Here is a 5,902-nt window from a genome sequence, read left to right on the forward strand (position 1 = left end):
CACGTTCAATAAGGTGTTTGTACAATAAAAGGACTTCACATTTAATTTGCTTCCATTTTTCAACACAACTTGGCATTACTAACTGAACCGTGATGAAGTCACAATTGCGTGAAGATACAAGTTTATGAGGATGTTCTGCGATGAAGAGACATGGAATTCCCCTCCCCCCCTCCCCCCCCCCGTCTCTCTCTCTCTCTCTCTCCCTCTCTCTTGTTCTCTCTCTCAGTCCTTCCCCATTGTCTCGCCTAGCTCTCTCTCCCTCTTTCTCTGCTTGTCTGTGTTGAGACGAAGGGCCGCCTATAGGACAGCGGGGTTGGGATTGGCAGGAGTCCAGGCACCACATCTGCCCGACTGCTGTTCCCCTCCTCTCCCCCTCCCTACAGTATTGGTTCAGTTGTTTGGTCCTTCTCTGAAGCAGTGATGGAGTCTCGCAGAGATCTCGTGTGTGGGTGAGTAATGACATGGAGACATTTCGGAGGGCATTGAGGGATAGATTTATCGAGCGCCATTTATCACGAGGTCTGTCAGAGCCAGCGTTAAAAGCGTGGTGTACAAGTTCACCTCTGGGTGGGAAACTGATCTCAATCACAATTCTTTTCAAATGTGAATACTGGCAATGATTCTTCTAAATAGTTGAGTCGATTTGTCCATAAATGTTCCTTCTACGGACGCCATAGAGGAATTATATGGATTAATTCACAATTTGCCAAACACGAACAAAACAATTGCGAAGCCACATGCTTTCCAACTGTCTGTGACTCATTTAGTCGTATAACTCAGGCCTTGTGTTCCTCCCAGAGACATTCCAATACATGTATGCACAAAGACAATGTCACATCACGCCACACCATAAAGAGACCGTTGTGGGTGTGACACGTCCGAACAATGATACTCTCTTCTCGTGTCGGAGAGGCGGGCGGCTCTGTATGACCTCGTACCTGTAATAGACCGCCAAGAACATCAGTCTCTCCCACGTGGCTCGTGGCACAAAGCGTTCAACAGCCCACGTTTAACAAAACATGTCTGGAACACGCCTTTGATACCTAACAGAGTTGTGGAGTGGTGCCTAACAGAGGGATGGAGTGGTGCCTAACAGAGGGATGGAGTGGTGCCTAACAGAGGGATGGTGGTGCCTGGGCCTAACGGTGCAGGACGTGTGATCGTCTGACGGCTGAATTGACCATGTGTCCAGATGACGGAGGACTTCCCCTTTGTTCAGACGGAAGGGGGGGGGGGGGGGGCACCAGGGGAGAGGTGGAGAAGGAGGAGGAGGAGGAGGAGGACAGTCCCATGTAGCAACAGTTACCAGTGAACTAACATAATGAAGCGCAAAAAGCAGGGCAGAGAGCACGGGAGGACAATACGCCGGGCTCCGAGGGTTTGTGTGAATATTCAAACCCGGGGGAGAGAGGAGTGGTAAAAAGGAAAAAACAAGGAGCTGACAATTAGGGACAACTAATCACTAAGTGTTTAGCCAGGCGCATCCCCCCCCCCCCTCCACCCCCCCCCACTTCGCCCAGTGCCAGCGCTCGCACTGCGCTTGAACCTGCTCCGAATGCCAACGGCCCGATAATTATAAACCCCGGAGGCCAGGCCTCTTCACAGCAGAGGGAGGGATGGAGCCGGGCCTGAACTCCTGACCTTCTTCACACACGAAGCGTCTGTTGTGGGCTCTGGGAGGTGCAAGATGGGTCACAGGCAAGCAGCGTAGCAGCGAGGGAGCGAGAGAGGGGGAGGGAGAGAGAGAGAGGGAGAGGGGGGGGGGCGGCAGAGAGGGGGACTGGGGGGATGGGTGAGGCAGAGGGGATAGGGATGGGGGTTGGGGGGTTGGGGGTTGGGGGTTGGGGGTTGTCGGGGCATGGCGGAGAGTCACTTTTTGTCATTCTTTGGTGGTCGTCCAATCAGCGAGAGGACAGACTGCTGTGGAGGTTTCACAGAGCCCACCAGTGAAAACCCCAGGAAAAGAAATCCCCTTTGTTATGCCTGCTGGGTTATCTCTTCCCCCTTATCAGCCTTCATTAAGGAGGGGGGGGGGGGGGGGGTACATCTGTAAAACACCTTTGTATTCAATGTAAACCCCTTGGTGTGACCATAATGAACTTTAAACATAGCGACCGATAATATATTTTCGGCGATTATCAAAGGTTAAAACATTATATATAATTACTTTGTGACGCGTTACACAGTCATAGAGAAAACGCTCCGTTAGAAAAAGCACACACAGACCGCCATCTAGGACCATGATCCTCCTCTTCTGTCTGTATGACGTCTGCTCGAGCGCCGAGCGCCTCATGCTCATCTGGCCTTATGTTCCCGTCATGCACATCTCTCTGTGCGATTTGCCAATTTCCCATGATTGAACGTAATTGGGACCAGATAACCCTCTCTCTCTCTCACACAGGCTTTGATCACTTCTGACCTGGTTTGGGCTCAGTATCGCCAGTGAATCATTTCTTGGGTGGCGTGTGATTGCACAGGGCGGAGGAGGGGGGACGCCCTAAACGCACCACGAGTTGAGTTGAGAGCTGCTGGGTTGTGACTTCGAATTGAGTGTGAGAGATGAGCACTACCATTTCAGAGGTTAATATGATTTAAATATATGTATATGTCCGATTATGTACTTTTCCTTTCAAACCTCCACAAAGAAAGAAAAAAAGTGTGTGTCTGTTTGTGTGCGTGTGTGTGTGTGTGTGTGTGTGTGTGTGTGTGTGTGTGTGTGTGCATTTGTGTGTGTGTGTGTGTGTGTGTGTGTGTGTGTGTGTGAGTGTGTGTGTGTGTGTGTGTGTGTGTGTGTGTGTGTGTGTGTGTGTGTGTGTGTGTGTGTGTGTGCTCGAGCGTGCGTGCATGTTTACGCGTGAAAGTCTCGGGGGAATAGAACAAGATGTGGATAAGATTCCAAAATTTGATTCAGAGATTCGTAAATCCTGTGCAAATTACTGTTGCTTCTTTCTTTTTTTTTCTTCCCCCCCCCCACTTCTCTTTGAAACTTCTTCTTCTGAGGCAATCACTCCCAGATGTTGAATATTAGATGTAATCACTTCCATTTCCCCCCGCTCTCTAACTCTCGCTCTCCCTGCGAGGTGACATGGTGTCTCTCCCTGACGGCTCTTCACAATAGCCAATTATCCCAGCCTCATCAATCACACTCTTGCAGAAAAAAAGCTCCACTTCTACTTGGGAGAAATTTGTTAGAAATCATCACATTTGAGTGTGAAGGCCTGTAGACGTCAGGTTATTCAGCCTCTTCAGGGTCCTTAGCATTTCATTAGAATTCCCTGGGAAGAAAGAAGAAGATGTGAGAAGACAATGAAATCGAAATGAAATGAAAGCTCCCTCCTCGGAAGTTTGTCTTTTTTGATATGGGTAGAAAAATCTACAGTGCATGTCGGACAATAGGCCATGATTCGACACCCAAAAGCAAACGGAGGTGACAGGCTTTATGTTGGCCCCCTCTTGCTGTAACTCTCAACTCTGATTCACTCTGACTGGTCCTGATTGGGAAGTGCAACCCAGCAAAAAAGTTAGGCTGGGTTTTTTATTATCGAAATGTAGGTCCTGCCTCAATTTAGCATTTAGGAAAACACTTGTTCAGGCTACGTTCTTAAGCGTTCTAGACTATGGGGACATTGTTTACATGCATGCCGCCTCCCTTCTACACTGCTGCCTAAACGTTGTGTATCACAGTTTTTGCCATTTAGCTTAGCAGACGCTTTTAATCCAAAGCGATGTACAATTACGAATTTCAGGGACATTCCCCCCTGGAGTAACTGAGGGCTAAGTGCCTTACTCAAGGGCCCACTAGTGGTGGTGTGGTTTTAGGCGGGATTGGAACTCACAACCTTCTTATCGACCAGTCCAACTCACTGTCCACCTGACCACTACTACCCCATACACATCATACACGTGTCATGATCTGGTACACATCATACACGTGTCATCACTGTGTACTTCATGATCTGGTTTCCTGGTCTTCATTAAGCCTAAGGAGACAGCATCATTGGTACATCTTTATTTCCAAAGCCATACTGGGCAAACGCCAGTCATGTCTATGTAATCTCATATCACTCACCAGCAGCTGTTATGATTTTCGTTCCACTAGAAGATGGTTGTTGCTCTACCAGGTACCCAGGATTCGCTTGGAACTTGGCAGAGCAGCTTTCTTTCTCTTATTTTGCACCCTGGTCATGGAATAACCTCCAGAACACACTATATATCTTAATAATCTGGTCTCCCTGGGAGTGTTCAAAGCTCTGATTAAGAAATGTGTAGCAGAAGAGTGCAATTGCTATTCCTAAGATGGATTTTGTAATATTTATCTGTTGTCCCTTATGCCTGTTTTTATTGTGCTTTATTCTCCAATGTTGTAACCTTGTACTTGTACTGGTGTACTATCTTGGCCAGGTCTCCTTTGAAAAAAGAGAGATTTCAATCTCAAGAGACCTCCAGGGTTAAAAATGAAAAAAGAACCCTACAGTAGACCCCTATACAGCACAGATAGTATGGATTCAATGATATAGTGAAGACTGAAGGTGTTGTTTGAAGGTGAATACATTTCTATAATTGTCTCGATCTCCAGAATACAAATACAGTAGTATGCGGGAAAAGGGGGGAGAATAAGAAGTGTGGGGGGAATATTTGAAGATACCTGCCCTCTAGTGACGCACGGGTAGGGACATATTCTATGGGCTAATAAGTCGGTTATAGGTTATGTAGATTATATTATGGATGTTATTTAGTTTCCTACTGTAGAGGCTTAGCCTATATACAGTATACCTCTACAATTAAAATGGCAAAATCATCGGCAGATTTATATCCGCTTGTTTGCGTTCAGGTCAGATCATTGTTCTATCTACATGATATCGGGTCGAGCGGGCTCGGGCCCTGTCTTTGATACTGTGGGCCGGTGCGGGGTGCTGAAACAGCGGACCCACACATCATTATCGCTCTCACACCCTCACATCGCATAACCCCTCTCCCCTCTCTCCCTCCCCAACCCACCCTCCCTCTGCGTCAACTCCCCCCCCTCCCTCCCCCCCCCTCGTGGACAGAGACGGGGGGGCAAGCCTTCTCTCTGGCTGACCTCCGTTTCACCCCTAACTCCATACCCTCCCAAACAGGGCCCGGCAAGTGAGTTACTGTTTCGAGACCGTGGTGTGTGTGTGCTGCTGCGTGGAGATTCTCCCTTTAATACGCTCCAGATCTCGGTCCCACGGGGCTCCGCTCCACAGGCCCCGGCGGGCCCCACGGCCGCTCTCCGCTCGGGGAGGGTCACCCAGACTCCAGACGTGCACCTCGCGTCTCACATCACCCTCGTGCTGCACTGACCGAGGGCCTGGGGACATTCCTATATCGGCCCCTGTGAAAACAAGAGAGAGAGAAAGAGAGAGAGAGAGAGAGACAGAGAGAGAGAGAAAGAGAGAGAGAGAGAGAGAGACAGAGAGAGAGAGGGAGAGAGAGAGAGAGGGAGCGAGAGAGAGGGAGAGAGAGAGAGAGAGGGAGAGAGAGAGGGGGAGAGAGAGAGAGAGGGAGAGAGAGGGAGAGAGAGAGAGAGGGAGAGAGAGAGGGGGAGAGAGAGAGAGAGGGAGAGAGAGGGAGAGAGAGAGAGAGAGAGAGACCTGTGCAGGCAGTGCGGTTGGAGTAGAGTGACTCCGCTCCTTTGGTCCCGTTGGGGAGAGAGAGAGAGAGAGAGCGCATTTTAACATTCATCTTATTCCAGGCACGTGCACCTCCCTAGCTGCTTTTCTCACGACCCCAGGCCCGCGGAGCCACAGCGCTGACCTTGGCCCTTTTTTTTGTTGAAGAACTCAAATTATAGTTTATATGACTCAGATGTTACAGCGAGGAGAGTGAGTAGAGGGTGCTTCCTTCAGATCATGACACCACAATGAGAAGAGCGATACTT

Source organism: Nansenia antarctica (assembly GCF_963989245.1).
Source record: "Nansenia antarctica genome assembly, chromosome: 7".
In the NCBI taxonomy this organism is placed as follows: domain Eukaryota; kingdom Metazoa; phylum Chordata; class Actinopteri; order Argentiniformes; family Microstomatidae; genus Nansenia; species Nansenia antarctica.